Source organism: Passer domesticus, chromosome 14, assembly GCF_036417665.1.
Source record: "Passer domesticus isolate bPasDom1 chromosome 14, bPasDom1.hap1, whole genome shotgun sequence".
In the NCBI taxonomy this organism is placed as follows: Eukaryota; Metazoa; Chordata; class Aves; order Passeriformes; family Passeridae; genus Passer; species Passer domesticus.
The window spans coordinates 11617073-11636742 of record NC_087487.1 but is presented as its reverse complement, the minus strand read 5'-3'; the positions used below and the strand labels follow the sequence as shown (position 1 = coordinate 11636742).

At 39.3% G+C, this 19670-nt stretch overlaps 1 protein-coding gene across 1 annotated transcript in view; it reads right to left on the bottom strand.

Annotated features, from left to right (window-relative positions):
- The window catches only part of TMC3 (transmembrane channel like 3), a 270584-nt gene extending 251291 nt beyond the window's left edge, over nucleotides 1-19293 (bottom strand). Inside the window, exon 1 of the mRNA XM_064389310.1 lies at nucleotides 19168-19293. The gene's annotated coding sequence lies outside the window, so the exon portion shown is untranslated. The remainder of the gene's footprint in view (nucleotides 1-19167) is intronic.
- Between the last annotated feature and the right edge of the window lie 377 nt (nucleotides 19294-19670).

The following is a 19670-nucleotide window of genomic DNA, read 5'->3' as shown; positions in this document are numbered from 1 at the left end:
AAGGAAATTCAAAGCTTTAGGTTTTTAATAGGGTTTATGTCATTTTTCTCTAGGTTTAGGAATTGGGGTCAAAAGTTGTCTGGTTGTTCTGAGCCATGACAGTGTATTCTTGCTTGAACTCCTCGTGTGGAATGCTAGATGAAGTCCATTGAAAAATAATCTTTTGGGTTTTATATATTCAATCAGATACTCATCCCTGCACCAACACAAGTTTCATGTTTCTTACATGGCTCCCACTTTCATGTGAGCTGAGGCTGCCACTGCTGGTTCCAACACCCCAAACCCAGGGCAGTGGCAGCAGAGCCCACAAGGAGCTGCAGTCATGAACAATTTAAGTGGGCACAGATTCAGCATCTGCGGGAACATTGCACTCCAAGCTTCAGTGGTTTGCTTTCTCTTTGCACTGGTGCTTGCATCTTTACTGTGTGGTAAAAATATCCAGAGGCGTAGGTTGAAGGGGTTTTAATCTATGACTTGTTTAACTTCAAAACAATAAATAAAAAATAAAAATCAATTAGAACAGCCAGGAAAAGAGAGCTGCTTTTGTTGGCTTCAAATGAAGGAGTCTAATACATCCTTTCATAAACAAACCTCCTCTCTACTAAGGTTTCTTGTAAGAACAAGGCAGGCTTCAAAAGAGGTTCAGAGATTCAGTGAGGATAGGAACCCAAAAGTTCAGAAAATTCATTTGTCTGCAAAGCAGAGCTGGAAGTCCCAAGGGAACAGCTTTCTAGTACTTACCATGTCTGCTCAAGCACAAAGGGCACTGTAAAAACAACCTTTCAGGTGCTTTTCAGGAAAGTAGACATTTTCTGCTGGACCAGCCAGAACCCATTAATTTCAATGCATAAAATGATGAATAGAGAAGCTGGCTGCCCTCAAAGGTAAACAGAGGTCAAGGTGGAGTTTGGCAAGCAGATAATTTTTGGTTAAAATACCACCCCCAAAAAAAAATTGTTTCGTGCAAAACCGCTCAAATTAAAGGAAGTGATTTACATAAAGATTTTATAAACTATTTTGTTCATCTTCCAGGAATAATCCAGTTGATGAGTTTAATGGAAACATTATCAGATCAGAACACCAAAAAAACCCCATGATTTTTATGTCTTATAACGTGAAACCATAATATACCATTGAATATTATGGTTTCAATGATCAACTGATTGTGTATATACCTGTCCAAACAAGAGAGGCCTACAAGTCTCTATGGATTTCATTTATCATCAAACAAATTGCAAGTTACCTGCAGTCATCAACAAGAAAAAGCTAAAAGTCTGTAAATAAATTATTTCCTGCTTAATTCTTCTTTGGATGTTAACAATTTTATCTAAATTGGATGTTGCTCCTTGAACCACAGTGCTGGATCTCTGCAGTTGTAACAGGCTCCATGTTCAGACACCCAGGAGAGGGCCCAGGTTGCAAAGGAAAACTGACCAACAATAGATTTTTTAAAATATCTTCATGCTGTTCCAAGTAGACAAGAGCCTTGACTAACAAACCTTCACAGGCCTCAATCAGTGACCCATTGAACAGCACGGGTGCTCAAAGATTTGCAGGGTTCCTGCTTTTTGAGTGTATAGATGGAGTTAATAATATCACAAAAACTGGGGTAACGAGAACAGTTTTGCTTTTTCCACCCTCCAGATAATCCTGTTTTAACTCCTGCCTAACTCCACATACAGCTTCCCTCCTCTTCTGATGCTTAGTTTTCTCTTCTCCAGACCCCTCTCAGCCCTAAGGCAAGACAGAGAAGGTGAGGACTGTCAGAGGAAGGAAAGGAAGTGTGGGAGGGGAAAAACAGGTTTTCAGAAATTCCCCACTTTCTCATCTCAGGCAGTGCCAGAGAAAATAACTGAGGGAAGCAGTCATCTGAACCCATGGCCAGACTCTCACTTACACACCCCACTGGCCTCTGCTTGCCAGCAGATGTGATCAAACACGTTCATAGCTCCAGGGATCCCAAACTGACAAATTTCATACATCAGCCTTCCACAAAAATAGAAAGAAATCAATCACAAGGGTTACTCATCACACAGTCTTCAAGAATCAGCTGCTCGTGATGCCACTGGCTTGCTGGTGGGCACAGGAGAGAGACTGGGGTGTATTTTAATTGCATCACCCAAGAGATATCTATCTGCCATCTCTATGGAGCAGAATCTGTTTAGAGGAGTCTACCTCTACCCATGGCCAAAAAAAGCTTTGCAACAATGCAAATCAAAATGTCCTTGCCTTAGAAAAACATTACAAACTGATATTTTGCTTGCACTTAGCAATAAGACTCGTGTTCTGACCCAGGCAAGTCCAGGCTAGGTTGCCCCTGACCTTGACTAATCTTTTCTTGGCATGCTTTTCATGTGTATCATCTCCCCAGAGCACAGCACACAGAGCTTCCAGTTACAAATGCAGCTCCTCTTTCCTGAGTATGCCCAGATGACGAGTTGGAATCCAGATTTTCCATGAAACTTGTTGTCATAGGACCTTTAAGGGCAAGGGAAGGCTAAAGGATTGAAATGAAGATATTTAGAGGAAAACAAGGGATAAAGGAGAAGAGGGGAAAATTGAGATTCGGGTTCCAAAGGAGAATGGATACATTCTTGGAGGGGAGACTAAAACCAGGAAGAGTAGCAATGCTAGGGAGAATAGACAGAAAATAAGAAAGCATTAGCATAGAAATCAACTCCCAGGAGAAACTCTGCATCCTAGAAGTAAGTGAAAGAGGGTTTCTGCATGGGAAAATGTGCTGTGGCTCCATCATTCAGCAATAATTTCTTCTGCCTCTGCACCTTCCTACCTCTGAGCCACTCTGCAAGAGCACTTGGAACCAGGGGTTTGGAAGGGTTTTGAACATTTCACCCCATTTTATTTATAATTTAGTTTTTTTTAGTCAAGACCACAATACTCATTCTCACAAAATCTAAACCTACTAGCTGTCACTTTGAGCTATCACAGTGACATGTGCCCAAAGAAGTGCCTGTCACACACCAGGACAAAGCACAAAGATCACCCAGGTCAGTTAATCAGCAAGGAAGAACTGGATTCACAGTGCTCTAGTGCCTACAGAAGGGGTGTAATAAGCTGCCTTAGCCCAAAACCCTCATCCCTGCCCTAGAGCTGTGGTTTATCAGATAACTTAATTCACATTCATACAGCAACTTTTATCCTGTGATCCCTAAACCACTTTATAGGCCATGCATCCAGCATAATTTACGTATTCATACATACTCTCCAGCAGATGTAGCCACACCAAAGTCAGAAGTAATATTTCATTTTCACCAAGAGGTAAGGATGAAGCATTTTCTTAAACCAGATTCCTCCTGCTAACCAGAGAAACACCACATGCTAAGTAATAGAATTTTCCTTATACTGGAATAAGATTTTAATTATTCCCTAATTTTGCCAGCTCCTATGAATCATGAGGAAGAGATTAAAGCAAAAGTAAATATTGGTTTCTAGTCCTATTTACAGTAATCATCTCAAACAATGAAGATACTTGAGTCACTCATATTATTAGAAGGTGTATGTGGTTATATTTTCATCCTTAAATTTGCAGATAACTCCCTGCAAACCAAGTATTGCTCTGGAGAATTGCTGAAGTCTAAGCAGCAGCTGTGCCCATCCTACCAATACAATGCAATTTTTCTGAAGATTCAAATGCAATCTGCTCCCAGGCATGAGCAGAGTGGCAGTGGAGAGCTGAGTATGGCAAAGCAGCAGCAGACTATAAACCTCACAGAGATCAACAGCCTTACATTCATCAGCAGCTAAAGATTTTCAAAGGATGGCAAATAAAAACCCTACCACTGCTCAGCCTCCTTTAAAACACACCTCTCCTCAAAACTGGCTACTAAATTAATTTTCCAGGAGAGCCTTAAGTACCTCGAGCAAATAACACTGTACTACATCCTTCTGGCATTCCTCTCATCCCAGAGAACACTGCACACATCACTTAAATCAAATACTTGTGTTTGCACTCCTGTTTTCTCAATGACCAGATGTTTGAGCACTACTATCAGTGGTTAGAGGAGAAGGAGCCAGAGAAGCATGATGAATAGCACGAGGATGAGTGGGCACCACTTCAAAAAGCCTGTGCTTTAAATCCGTTAGCGTTTAAGAGGTTTAAGTGCCACGATGCTCAATTCATTTTATCACAATGATTTAAATAGCCTGTTCTGCAACTGTAAGTCAGATAATCAAGGCACGAGAACGTTTTAGTCATAAAAGCCTGAACAGCTACAACACTGGTTGATAATTATAGGTGTACAATTTTATGGCAATAAAGATCTCTTTAAACTGAAAGCCCAAATTTTTCTTCCTATAGCCCGGCAATTTTATTTACAGAAAATGAAAGTAAGACATGCTGTTACCTAAAAAAAAAATTTCAATAATGCTTCACCAAAAGATACCTTGTGCTGGCCTTTGAAACAAAAGCCTCCATTCAAGAGAAAGAAAAGCAAAACTGTTCACACACAAATACACTTGACAGTACAAGTCTTTCAAGAAACATTGGAATAACAAATACACAAATGTATTTTGGCGTAATCTCCCTGTCCTTCTGATCTGAATGTCATAAAGAAAAAGCAGAAAGTTGAAGTTTAAATCTGGCTTACTTAAAGTGTAAGTAAAAACATATCTTCGATACACTCCATTATACACACTTCAAAGCTCTTTACTGGTTTTCTGTACAAATTCCATTTCACTCCTGGCCTAGAAGAGACCAGCTCTCCAATGGAATATGCAGCCTTTTAAGAGCAAGTACCTTACTCTGTTGGGGAATTAATATTGGAGAAAAAATCTGAATGCCTTTTTCAACCAGACCTATGAAGGAAAATTATCACCATCTTGGAGTTCAGGTACATTGAGGGCTTGCTCAACTCTCCTCTTAAAGGGAAAAAAATGCCAAACTAAGCCTCTTGAGTTCAGAATAAGGGACAAAACATGGTTTTTCATCTGTGAAATGCCAGCAAGACACAGCCTTGCATAAGTGCAATGCAGGGACACTGCCTTGCTCTCCAGCCTGGGGAAAACATCACTGGCTGAAGACAGCCATAGAGCACACTTTGTGTCTGTGGCAATCTGTTTTGTACCCAGGGGGCTCCTGAGCAAAAAAAAAAAAAAAAAAAAAAAAAGAAAAGTCAAAACACACACAAACACAAAGAAATAAGTCAAAGCACACAAATAATTGTAGAGTGAGCAGGAAAATGGAGAGGAACATATTTCAGTTCTGTCAGATCCCAAGGGTTTTAAGCCAGAAGTATTACCAGTATGATCCACCATCCAGTCCAAAATTCCCTAACAACATGACAAGCTGGCTTGACAACACTGCTTGCAAAAGATAACACTTAAAGAAAAAAACATGGACACATTTCACAAAGGGTCACATAAAGCAAGAACAGGCAATGCAACATTTTTCCATGTCATCAGCATGAAACTCCACCAAAAGGAAGACTGAATTTTAAAGTGACAATATTAAAAAAAAAAAAGTTTTCTGGCTGTTTCCTACATTTCAAAGAGAGCAACAGAATCTGAGTTGCACCAAGTTCTCCCCAGCACACTCTAATCCTTCAAAAGCCTTACTTCTTATGCGCGAGGCTTGGCTGAGGGATCCCTGCCCTATGCACTCTTAAATTCCCTTTTCTGCCACTCCTTACCCACCAGGTACCACAGTCCAAGAGCCTCTCCTGTGACTGCACTCAGCAGATCACTTTTCCCCCTCCTTCCAGATTATCTGTCCATTCATTCCTTAGAGAAAACATCCCAAGCCAAAGTCAAGCAGCTGTCCATCACAGCTAGAAAAGGCACCTTCAAATCAGAACAGACCTCCTGCCTTCTGTGGTCTCAGGCCACTAGAAAAAAAGACAGCCTTCCACTTACCCAAGGGGTTGTCATTTTTTAAATTTACTTGAAGTTCAGCACTGGCATTCAAATTCTTTACCTCTAATGCAAGGGACACCATAACAGGTCAAATAAAGAGTCTGACCACAGATGTCGTTTCTGCATTACCTTATTTTTCAGAAAATGTGGTTATTTGCATGACACATACTAATGTCATATAGTTCCCATTTCTTGAGTAAGATTTATAAATCAAGCCAGATTTTCATCTCCATTCTAAATCTCAGACTTCTTTTGAATTAATCTGTTTGCTCCCAAAGTTTAATGTTTCAAAGCTGCCTTTTCAACCATTAACAATAAATAGTAGCAACAGTATTACCACAATCATGACCATTTTTCAAACAAAAATCTCTATTTACCTAGTTTTATCATATTCAAATAATTAAAATGAATGTTTTTCTGAACAATTTCCTTGAATAAGTTGCATTCTTAAATGCCTGTACAATGGTTTTTAAATTATTACCAAGTTAAAGAGAAAATGGTGTTCTGAGAATCACTGGGAATGGTTATTCTTAATTCCTTTTCAATTTTTTCAAAAGGTAATTCATAACTTTACTAAAAAAACCTACTGGCAGAAACAACACACAGTTGCCAAAGATCTTTGATCTTCATCAGTAACTGCCACACCATGTTTAGTGAAGTGATTTATGATCAGACAAAATTCACAACTCCACATATTCCAGTCACAGTCTCTCTCTAAGGCAATTGGCACGACCATGCCATAGAAAATATTTTCTAAGAAACCTTGAAAAATGGGACTAAACCACTCAGTGACAGCAATAATGAACCTCAGACGTCTCAACTTGCTAGACAGTTTTTTTCAACCCTATCTTTGCCCCTGAACACTTTGCAGTCTTAAGTAGTTTGTTGTCTACACATACTAAGCACCTCTCAGCACCATCCTCTTTCCATATTCCAACACCATGAAAGCTGAATTACAACAACTTCCTGCCCCAGCACAGGTCTAGACCCTGTGGCCAGTTCATCCTGTCTTCTAATTAACTTTTCAGGTACAAGGGGTTGCTGCTGTCCTAATCAGCCCTTTCAAGCTTTCATGATGAGACTTTAAATCTCTTCAGCACACAGCAGCTTAGACTGGTTAAGAGTCAATTGAATCTTTTTAATAAAAACAACTATCATCCACTGATCTGTGCAAATTTTATTTGCTTGATGGAGCTGATCAAACTCTAGAATCAATTGTTAGCAAGTGCTTTCACTGATACAAGCATTGGCTTGTGCTGCTCTTTGTTACTCATTGGTAAGGTGGTGATGAGGTATTTGAAGGATTTCCAAACCAGAAAAGTTCTACAGATATCAGTATGCCACAAGATGCAGCATTTTTTTAAAGTTAAAATGGCTTGAAAAAAGTTAACTTAAAATGGTTTAAAAAGTCATAAGCTGTGGGCCACGTGAAAAAACATCCACTATAAAGGGTGGAAAGCAGAAGAGAAAAATTAGCAGTAGTTCATGTTGAAAATAAACAAAATGTGCTTGTGACTAAAGCAGTCAACAGCAGCTATGAGAGTAGCAAATTTACTTGCAATTGAAAAATAAAAGGACTGTTTTCCAGTTCTGCTCCCAAACAGTATCATCTTTGATTGAAACTCAATCAAAATGTCACCTAAGCTTCTCTTGAACTCAAGTTTGTTACTACATCTTGCATAATAAAACATCTAAATAGTATCAGTGCTCCATTCACAGCCAACTATAATTCAAAATAAAAGTAATGCCCAGTATTTTTTCCTGCCGAGCATTCAGTTTTACAAGAAAGGCTTAAACACATCCTTAGCCTGTATATTCCAGGCCATTAGTCCAGTGCTACTCCTAATTAGGCAAAGACAAAAGTTTGTGATAACTCAGTCCTTAACTGGATTTAGGCTTCTTCCTGCTTTTCCATCCTAGGCTGGGCAGGCCTGTGTTTTAATGTAGCAGCATCTAATTGGCAGACCCACTAATGAATCTACAGAAGCCCATCAATCCAAGTAAAACTCAGTAAAACTCATTTGACATCGATTTAAACCTTTCCTGCTTTGCCCTCCAAGCCCCTTTTTCTCCAAGACCTTGTTTGAGTGTTTCTTTCCAGCATCACTTGATTGGCTCCAGACATTTCATTGCATTTCAAAGTGAGATGTGGAGTGGCTGCCCGGGGCAGACAGGGCGCTGATCACCAGCATAAACATTAGGAGATAAAATACCCAGTGACACCTCCTCAGCAGATCAGCTCCCAGATGTGTTCAGCAAAGAACAGGAAAGAACGAGGCCATTGCTCAGAAGGTGAGTGCTGAGCACAGGAATTGCACATTGCAAATTGACAAAGGAGAATCAGACAATTCAAAATACCATAAAATACTTGTTTCCTTACCAATAAATGCCAAAGGAAAAAATAAGCTAACACACATTTTTGCTGCAGGCTAGGACCAAGCCACAGACTTTATTGTGTTAACAAACTTACCCAACAGAAAACTGCAGTGAAATAAAGGAAGAATGGAAGACCACAGACTGACTCTTATACAAGGAATATTATCAATATTTGCACTGAAGTAAAACCAGATAACAGGAGGAGGAATGCCAGCCAAACATGAAAGTCATAAAGACAGGGAAAATTACATCTTGAATTCATCAGTCTGTTATTACATCAGTCTTTGGCCACTAACAACCAATTTATCTGGAAATGGCAGATTTTCACTCTTGGTGTATGCATGCCTGGACAGAGAGGCAGAATGTGATATAGTTTTGTTTTAGAGAGTGTTTTGTTGAGGATTTTTTTTTAAAGCACAAGTACTCTCTACTGTAATCCTAAGGAATGGAGCCTGTTATGAAGAAAAAAATTGTTCTGCACTTCTTAAAATACAGCCCACCAGATACTTATCCTAAAAATAAGTTTTGACAGAACAAAGGTGAAAAGTTTAATAAACTCTATCTTGTCCAGAGATTAAATTGCTATTGTTGTATTTCAGTCAGTAAATTGTGTCAGTTACAGCCTCTGCTTCAGCCTGTTCTTACAGTAGACTGGAGCAGCATGGACAAAATAATAATGATTAATGGTCACCACTGCTCTGCTCTTCCTATACCTGCCTGGAAATATAAATTCTTTAAAAATAAGTAAATAAGCTCTTGAGATATGCTTCTCAATTGTAGTAACCCATTGGCTGCTTTACAACATGGCTTAGATGGCCCCACAAGGGACAAGATCCACACTGTCCTAAGTACTGTGCAAGCCAACCAGAAAAGACAATCCCTGCCCCAAAGTACCTCCCTGTAAGCAAAAAAAGAATCTGACTGACAAAAATCAAGTTGGAACAGACTCCTGCATACTGGCTAAATAAAAGGAAGATTTCACTGGGTCAAAAGGTCTCCAGCAAACTCTCTGCTCTGTGATAAATTTCTCTCTAACATAGCTAATCTAAGGTAAATGTTGTCGTGGGTAAAATATGCTCATAAAATTACATCAGATAAAGCAGCCTCTCATTTCATGCAATGAACATGAAATTAGACAAAGTTAAAAATACCAATTTAAACACACAGATTTATTGCTGAAGTATCCTATCTTTCCATTACAGACAGCACTTAATGTTGCACAAGAAAATCGGAGAGAGTTGGTACTAATGATCTCACATCTGCAGCAAAACAGAGAGCTCCCAGTGCTGCCAGCAGCATTGATTAGGACAAAGATGTCCCTGGACATCATGTCCAGCTCTATAAGGTGTTCTCAGGTGATATTTCAGGATGTGCATCAAAAGCCATGCCCTCCTCTGGGCCCTGGGAGCTCCAAGATCTATTCAAGCCCTTCAGAATGTCCCCAGCTGAGCAAGGGACACTGGTCCAGAGCCCTGTGTCCGCGTCAGGGTTGGTTTGGAGGCCTCAGTCAGCAGCTAAGGCAGATGTCCTGGAAATAACTGCATTCCTTGTAAAGAATGGAGTAACATTTACTGGGAGCAATTCTCACTGTTAGATTCAAAGATCTATTATTGCACTGAACTTGACACTTCTGTAGATGACAGAAACTGTCATTTAATCCTTCAATGAACCTCCCCTGAGGTCATTAAGTGGTGGTGAGAGATGACCAGCCAAGGGAGTCAGTACTGGCAAAGATGATAAACAGGCAAGTGATTCCTCCTTCCACATTTCATGTCTTCAGCCCATGAAGGAGGCTTATTTGTTTTTTTAAATTTAGAATAACCTGCCTTTAGATTAACATAAAATTAACAGGCTTTAACCTTCAGTATCTCCAGTGCAACCAGAAACCCAGATGAAGGCACACAGTTGCTTATAACTACTCATGCAATTTCCTCAAAACTAAAAAGCTGTAAGAGGGTTGTTTTTTAAAAAGAAAATAATATAGTCTACAAGTCCAGTAAAGGGCACTTGAATCTTTTTTTCTGCCTTTTGATTACAAGATTCATTGTCACCCCTACAGAGACCAGAAGAAAAGTTATCTTCAAAAATCACAGATCTGACTGCAGAAATAAGCAGGGAAACAGGTTTCACTCATTTGTGAAGTGCCAAAGTCTAGATAGAGAGGTGTAAAACTCAGTGAGAATGAAACATGAGGTCAAGTATTCAGAATGCAAATAATCCACCCAGACCTAGGAGTTTATATCCAGAGTAACCACACTGAGCTCTCTGCCAAAGTTCTCTAGAAGCTCAAATTTCAAAGGGGGCGGGGGGGGGGGGACAAAAAAAAAAAAAACACAGAGGACATCCATTTGGACTTGAACAGGGCAGTTCTAAAGCATGCAAGAACAACAAAATTTTAGTACTAAAACCTGAATTTTCTTTAGAAATGCACATCTTCCCATGAATAATAGAAAAGTATCCTCAATGTTTTATGAGCTATAGCTTAGTCTTGAAGGCTATCTGCAGGACCTGCTTATACTGATACTTTTGCATTAAAGAGATCAGTAATATTCAGATAACTAATAAAGGACACCTACAAGCTACAATGACAGCCTCAAAAAGCAAAAATCAACAAGGTCATTCTAAAAAAATGGATTTGGAGCAACAAAATAATTTTCAATTTCTTCACATCACTGCAGTATCCAGGAACCCAGACCCCACTGTGGTAGGTGCTACTGAACAGCCAATTTATGAACCAGACATGCTTCTCAATGAGTAAAAGAAAGTACATGCTAATAATGTTATTTGAGCATCGGTGCAGCATTATCTTAGACAATGAAAAGTGTGGAAGTTTTGTATGCTATCTTTATTGTTATTAAAAGTAGCACTGTTACCTTGGCAACTGCTGAATCACTTGGGAGTTTGTTAAAGAAACCCAAATGTTACTTATACTTGCACATTTGCAATCAATTTAGGGAAAACAATTGGGGTTTTGTTTGGTGTATTTTTTTTTTAACAAATCACACATTTTTTCCTTATGACTATGACCCTGCAAATTTCAGCATTTTGGGGGTTTCTTTTAAATAAATGAGTTCTTGGGATTTAATTAAGGCAGTTCATGTCTCATTTGCACACAAAGTAATCTGCACTTTCTTACACAACAAATTCCAATAATTCATCTAGGATGTCAATCAGAAATAGAAGCACAGACACTCTGCAGTGCACACGAAAATTGCCATCAGCTTCCCACCTCCTGTGCAGGTTCTGGGAATGGGGACAGGCATTTTCCCTGGGGGAGTTTGGAGGGGAAACAGGAATCCCAAAGCCATCTTTTGCAGGAGCTCAGAAATGGGAATAGGAACACAGAAATGGGAAAAGGTATCACACAGCACAGTATCCTAAAACACGAGGCTGCCAAACCTGAACTTGCCTCTCTTAGCTTCCAGGTGTTGGCATCCTTGTGGTTTCCAGGTTTTTTCACCCTTCCTCAGCAGTATCTGCTTTTAATGGAAGAACTGGGTGCATGAAGATAATGGGAAACTGCAGGAGGATCGGTTTTTGAGATGTGATGATTGTGTGGGATGCCTCTTTTCTTTCTAGTTTTCATGAACATATTATTCCCCAAGTACAGGCCAACAGCAATGAAAAGCAGAACACTGGCAACTCTCAGTTTTTCTGTCAAGGAACCTCATGTAACTCAATTAGGCTGTAAAAGAGGGGCTGATTTTGCATAAATTCAATCTTTTAAACTGAAATTGCCACACACAATCAGTGTGTGAGTGTACCCCAAGTAAAAGGCACATTTTCCTTAAAATAAACACAGCCAAAAGCACATCAGACACTTTCAGACTGTCACCTCTGAGGTGTACAGAGTCAACCAGACTAAAAGCCAAGGGTTTCAAATTCTCCTAGCCCACACTGGCAGGATAAAAGGAGGCTCTGGGAAAGCCTTACTTCTCCCTATACCAGAAAGGAGGTTGTGGGGTTTTGTCTTCTCTATTAATTCTTTTATTACGTTTCACTTGGAGACTCATCTTACACCACAGCCGGAGGAAGTCCTGTTTTAAATACTTATTTAATATCTTTGGTGAGAGAATGTAACGGAAACCCACACTCCAGAAAACATGAACACTCATGAAACTAAGACCAGAATTTAGCTAGATTTAAACAGAACTTATTTCAATAGGAATACTGAATAGTTAGAGCTCCTGTGATAGTTACTGCATTAGAAACTACATTGGCAAGAGGATAAATACAGGGCTATTGGCACCTCCACCACAGGGCTATGTTACACCATGGCCAATATTTATTATTGTATTTCCTCTATGCCTTTAAGAACTGAATAGTTAAATTGCTCAGAGCATTTGAACCTTAAACACATAGTATTCCACATTTGCTTGCATGTATATAAGTCTGAGACAATGACTCAGCCAGATACAACCTTAACTCTCAATTTCCTTCCACTTAAGCCTCTAATGAGATGATAACAGAAGGGCCTTAGGGTTTTGTTTTACAAGGTTGTGATAGGCCTTTATAGCAACTAAAGATTTTTTTCACCTTAGTTTGTTGTTGGGGATAAAGAAGGGCAGGACATGGAAACTTTTTCTTCAAAAGGTACAGCAGAGAGCACCTCTGTAAGTGTGTGTTTACCTCCCAGATCACTCTTTAAGAAGTGGCTCACATTAAAAAGAAATAACATAGGCCAGAGTGTTTATTCACACACACATTCCAATCCCCAGACACGTTTCAGCAGGAAAACACAGTTCAGGCTCTGTGCAGAGACATGCATGCTCCATGTTTGAAGCTCCATGTTTCTCCACACCAACCTCTCAGTTCTGTCAGTCCTCACTCTGGGCTGACCCTCCTGCCTGTGCTGTTCCATGTGCTGGGGCTGTAAAGAGCTCAGAGCCTGGACCTGAGCTTGCTGCCTGTTCATGTCACCAACAGACAACACCAGCCAAGTCCAACTCCTCTTTCCAACCAGAACTGCAGTATGGAGCAGGAAGATTAGCTTGGAAAGTGTGACCTCGTGGGGGATGTGCCTTAAAAAGTGCCCTGTTTCAGAGAGAGCCAGCAAAAGCTGGAGAGAAATAAGAGATGTCACTGGGACAGCTGTGCTGGGTACAGAGCAGTGAGACACACACACCAAACTGGCACAGACTAGAATTACTTTCAGACTCGTTTTCAGACCCAAATGACATGAACCCTCGTCAAAACAAATACTGTGTAATACAAAGACACCAAAGATTTAAAAAAAAAAAATCAAAATACAAACAGCAAGACCTGTTTTGACAATTCAAAATGTTTCAAAATTGGTACTGATAGCCATGTCCCAGAGAGGATACAGGTAAGAGGTTGTACTAAAGGAGGGAGGAGCAAAGCAAAGCCTCACTCCTGTCTGTAGATTCAAACTTGCCATTTTGGTCTTGAGGGACTGTTAAGGGTCAAGTTCTCATGCAAACTCCTGCAAACTGCAGTCCCAAGCCTGCTGCTCAGTGGCCACAAGTGCTGCCACAGTCCCCCTGCCCACATTGCTGCTGAATAAGCCTGAAAACAGCAGGAAATTTGTGTACAGTTGCCTAGGTATGGAAAAGAGCCATAGCTTGTCCCCTGTACAAGTCTGCTCTCAGAATCACCTCCTGAGAGGATTGGCAGAATTCACCCCCATTACATTTTGGGAGCCCCAAGAGGAAGAAGAGCTGCCATTTCCCCCTGACCTCACAAGGAAGGGGAAAGGCAAACAGGACAAGGGGGCTGCCAGGGACACCCTCCTGAGAGCACAGAGCAGCAAGACAGAGGTAAAAAGGCAGAGAGGACAAATTAGAAAGTTGCCATGAATGCATTCTCCTTATGTTTTAATTATCCATACTAACTTAAGTCCTATTAGGCTGGTTTGTGTTTACCCAGTTTCACAAGGCTCTACTACAGCACCCAAGGCAATTACCTCTGATTACAGGACAAAATGACTAAACAGCTTCAGCACACAATGCCTGGTCTCAGAGCTGCCATACATTCCAAGATCACCTCCAAAAAATGACCAAGCTGGGCACTTAATTCTGTTTCCCAGAGGGGAGAAGCTACCTTTTAAAATACACCACCATCATGGGGAAGGAAATAATTACAGACTTCCATACCAGAGAGAATAGCTCTTTCTTTCTGCCCCATCCCCACTGTACCCCTCCAAAGAAATGGCAGGGAGAAGGTCACAGGCAAAAGCACTCACACAGCAAGATTCTGCAGCAAGGTGTTTTACTTGTCCACTCACTCCTGTGTCACTACATTTCCTACACAGCAGGATGCAGCACAGCAGCTCCATTTCTTCTCCAGCTTTTCTGACCCTCCTGCTTAAACTGCTTGTCATTTGACATTGCTACCTGCTACTCTGCTTTTTCCTATTCCAGTCTCACAAGTGAGAACGTGAATCCGCACATTAGCCAAGACTGCCTAGCAGAAAAGGAGCCCCATGGTTAAGGAACAGGATGAAATTCTGTCTTGCATTTAAAAATAAATAAAAACAGGACAAAGAATAGAAGCAAAAGTGTTTTGCTGCATCTTCTTGCAAAAATATCATTTAAGCTCTAGCTGCTTATGTGCAAAGCAATTCACAGCAGTAAAAAGCCAGGAGACAGCTCTTGCTAAGCAGTGAATAGAAGCAATTAGCCAAGAGAAGAGCATAAGCAACTTGCACTATGCCTTCATACAGCTTATCAGGTTTATTCTGCCCTGTTACATCTGTGTAATTTATATTAAAAGCCAGCAGCTATTTGGCAAGATTTACATCTAGAAACAGCAATTTAATCACATATGAAAGATCAGTAGAAATGGATGCCTCAGGACATTGCAAACTTCTCACCTCCTACTAACCTGCCTGAAACTTGCCCTTGTCATATTAAATGTTCACTAAAAATAACTTTCAAATATCTGTTTCGTTATTAGGCTCATCTCTCTAAACAGAAACAAAATTTATTAAGTTATCATGCAAAATATTGAATGCTTGCGCAGCAGAAACAAGCAGCTTGCAAGTTCAGCAATCTTCCCTCTGCAGTGATGTAACTAGTCTAACATAGCAGAATTCCTAGCAATTTCTTGGCTAGGCAGAAAAAAGTTGAATGGCAGATGTTAGAGATTGGTCATGAAAAAAACCCTCCAGAAGCAAAACTGTCAAACAGGACTTTACTCCCTAAAATAATAAAAGGAAGGGATTCACATGGAACCTGTATGTAGTAGCTTATCCCATCAAGTCCAGGGTACCCATTATCACATTTCTGACATTTCAATACTGAACAGCAGTTATATTTACCAAATGCTTCACCTTTGAAGCCTGACCTCAAAGTATCCTAAAGTTTCAAATGCCAGCACTATGACTAGTTAAGTGACTAATTTTAGGCAGTCCTGTATTTATTGCTGTTATACAAAGAACAGAGCTCTTAATCAACCAAGGCTCCTCAGAAGCCTCATTTCTTTCTTCTTTATAAACCTCTTTATGGGCAACAATCAGACAAGACCAGAAGTTGTTTACTTGCTGATTGGTGCTCAGAATTTTTTCTAAATGTGTGTGTGCCTGCACTACAAACACAGTTGTTGCAACAGGTACCTTCCATGAACTCTTAAGAATTGGGGTCAAGAACAGAAGGGGTTTTAAATTAGCATTAGTTTGCCAGACATGGCACTAATCACTCCCAAATCAAAGCTTATAGAAAGCACGGACAGCCTGCTGAGATGCACTTGATCTGTGAGTAACCCCTCTCACTTTATCAATATTCCACTTCAGAGGATGGAATTTCATAGTTGAAAAAAGGAAAATAACTTGTGTCCAACATATAAGCAAAGCGCTACCCAGTAGGCAAAAAATTACAATTCTGCCACTTAACTAGAACCCTAATTAGAAAGCAAAAATACATTTCATACACAAAGTACTACCCTTCATTAAACCCCCCTTCAGAAAAGAAGAATCTCTTGGGGAGCTGTAGCTTGGGGGATTTTTTTTTGTTTATTTTTTTCAACCATCATTTATCTGCTTCTTGTAAAGTACAAACAAGACCAGCACAGATGAGAATTTCTGTTGAGTCCATGAAAAAATATCAAGTGCAGAAGTTAAGGTACATGTTAATGCTCAGAATGGTGGGGCTTTACACAGTTCCATCATCTGATCTCTGTGCCAAGGCCAAACCTCACTTCCTGCTGTGTTCAGCTGTTTGCCAAACATGACATTATCTCACCAGCAGCAAAACCCACGGGACTCCAAAAGCCCCAGTTTCCAATGCCTGCCCAGGCCTTTGAGCATGCTCCTTAGCCCACATTTATAATCAGAATTTTCTTGAAGAAAATAAACTGATACAACAAGATTCAGTCACATCTAGAAGAGAGGAAAAAGTAGATATTCAGACTAAATTGGGAGCTCAATAATCAGTGTCCTGATTAAGATAAGCAAGTAATTGAGATAAGCAAGTAATTGAGAAAGCAGAAGACTTTTACACCATGAGTTTACTATATTCCACACCTAACAAACAACTCAAGCCATCCATTTTTCCAGCAGCTCAGGCAATAAGCACTACTGGGATTTTCACTAATAATTCTACAAAAAGTAATCACAGAAACAATCTTTTTTCCACAAACATCACTGAAATCTTAGAGCAGAGATTCTATATGACAATCTTTCATTGTTATTATTTTTTTTAAATCATGCCACAACTCACTCTTTGCTCATTTTCTTTCATCTTTGAAACACAAAAGGATTCTTGCAATCATGCTATTTAAAAACAAATCTGATTTAAAACAACAGTTGTAAACATTAATAGGTTTAAACAATAATGATGATGGCTTGCCTGCCGCTCCATCTGTAGCCAAATCTGTGTTAATTCACAGTAGAATTTCTAACTAATTTGTGTGATGCCACAAGAAACAGAGCTGTGCTCAATTAGCATGGCCAGTAAACCATCAAGATAAGGGAAAAATACATTTCTATATAAACATTGCATTTTATTACAGCAAAAATACACGCCTAAATTTAATTTATCCACTAAAAGGCTGTCATTTTCTGTAATTTAGCATATTTGGACTCAGATGCATTCCAAGATAAGGATGCTAAAGAAGAATCCTTTATTGCTACAAGGCTGCTGTTTCACATGGAGTGGAACAGTGGCAGAGTCCCACTCAGCCTCAAAGGCTGCCAGTCCAAGCTTTAAGGGGCACTCCCAAAAAAAGGAAATAAATAAAGCAGATATTCCTTGCCATCTTAGACATGTTTATCAATTTATGTCTTTTTTTTCCCCCCAAATCCTTACGTGCAAAAACATTTCAAATTCTTAATCATTATCTGCAGGAACATTCAGAAAATCTAAGTCCTGAAGGCAAAGTACACACAACAGGACAAAGTTCTTCCACACCGGCCTACTGGGATATGTGTACATGTAATTTACACATTACATGTAAATGTAAGAGCCAACATCACCCTTCTGCAGCCAGGTAAAAATTATAACAAAATAAATCAGAATTTTTTAAAATGGAAAATATAAGGATTTTATAACCTAGAAGACTAAGGTGTATTTTATAATATCTAAGAGAAATTGTATAATATGTAAAATTCTCCTATCCTTCTTGATAATTCTCAAATTACTTTCCATAAACATGGTCCATTTGGCAATTTCCAAGATATGTCAGCAATAACAGCAATGTTTAATTCAAATGAATTTTAAAACCCAAGTTTTTTTTTAAAGATACACTTCAGTTCTGCAAACTTTGTTATGCAGGTTTTCCACCAAAAGAGTTTTCAGGTTCATGGGCAAATCTGAAAAGGTTATTAAAGGAAAATAAAGAAAAACTGCACTATGCTATAACTAACATGAGTGTAGGGAGGAAAACAATAAATATGATCTTTCCTAAGGACACAGCCACACTAGACATGCAGTGCACACTTGTTCTGAAATACACCCAAGATTATGATATAATCATCCATGTGATCTAAATAGGGAATTAACAGCTCTTCTCTTCCCTCTTCCACAGAGGGACCAGCTGATGAATGAGAAGGTGAAAATTATAGGTTTTCGAGACCTTTGAACAAAAGTCATTTAATCCAAAGGAAATTAAGATCATATCTAAACAGAGTCCTTTATTTGAACTGGGAATAAAACTCTTCATAAGATTTTTCCACTGTTTCTCTGAGTTATTCATCCTTTCTACTTGTTAGGAAAAAATAATCAAGCAAAAATACAGCCCTACAATGCACATGCCTGTAACAAGTTAGGAACAAGTATTAACAGAAAATTTTGCAAACCAAGTATATTTTAGAATTACTTTTTTTAAGTCCTTCTGCATTGAGGGAGAAGTAATACCTCCTTCCTCCACCCCAGCTTCCTCTAAGTTTCAGCTACGCAAAACAGTTTAATGCTTTCATGTATTTCACATGTAGATCATCCAAAACACACAGTATACCAAGGAACATTTTCTGCAACAAATGTATTAAAATACAGAGAATGTAAAATTGCAGTTTCTCCTAAGAAAGCAATTTCAAAGTGAAATATGCAGCATTCTAATAATTTCCTTACTTTTTTTTTTCTGCCTAATGAGTTTCAGTCTTACAAGAAATATACCACACATTATTTAAAATGTCATAAGACACCAAGCAATTATAGGTCTGATTATTTTTTTAAAGTACTAATTTAGAACTCAAATCTGTGTTTTCTAGATTTATTTTCAAATTCTTCTTGGTAATTTACCACAGTTCTTTCTAAACCTGGCCTCCAGTTAATAAGGCTTCTACACATATGGTCTGACTTTCTAAAGGGCCTATTAGGAAAGAAAGAAGAAAAAAAGAAAAGAAATTCCATTACTGTTTTCATGCTTTTTCATTGAACCATCACCGCATTCGCTCGCAATAACTCTAAAGCAGGATTATAAAAGTGCTTTCCCAGAATGTGTACTAAAAGGAAAGGAGCTCCAAACCTGGAGAGTGTCTGAAAGGGGCCTCTTGTGAAGTGAATTCTCCCATGCAGTCCTTTGAAACCCTTTGCCTGGTGGAGCTGCTGGGCCTCTAAATACAATTAGCTATTACTGCAGCTTATCCCAAATACTTTCACCAGCCCATCACAGCAGTGATTAGGAAAACCCTTATTGCATGTGTGTAATGGATCCATTAGCAGCATCCTCCTTCACCTGAGAACAAGTTGAAACAATTTTCACTTTCTTAACACATCTTCACTGCATGTGGCCTTTTGAAGAGCCACATGGTAGTTACTTCTCTGCTCTCCACCATAAAGATTCTCTCCAGACATCTAGGCTTTAGTGATCAGAGTTTTATTTTGCAGTCCTGCTTTGACAAATATGAAATGTTTTCAGCTTGTTAACAGCATGCATGTAAGGCAAAGCTCTGTTAAAAATTATTAATTTTATGCACTAGGAAAAGTAAAAATAAAGCAAACAACCATCTGTACTCTTCACTGTCAGGC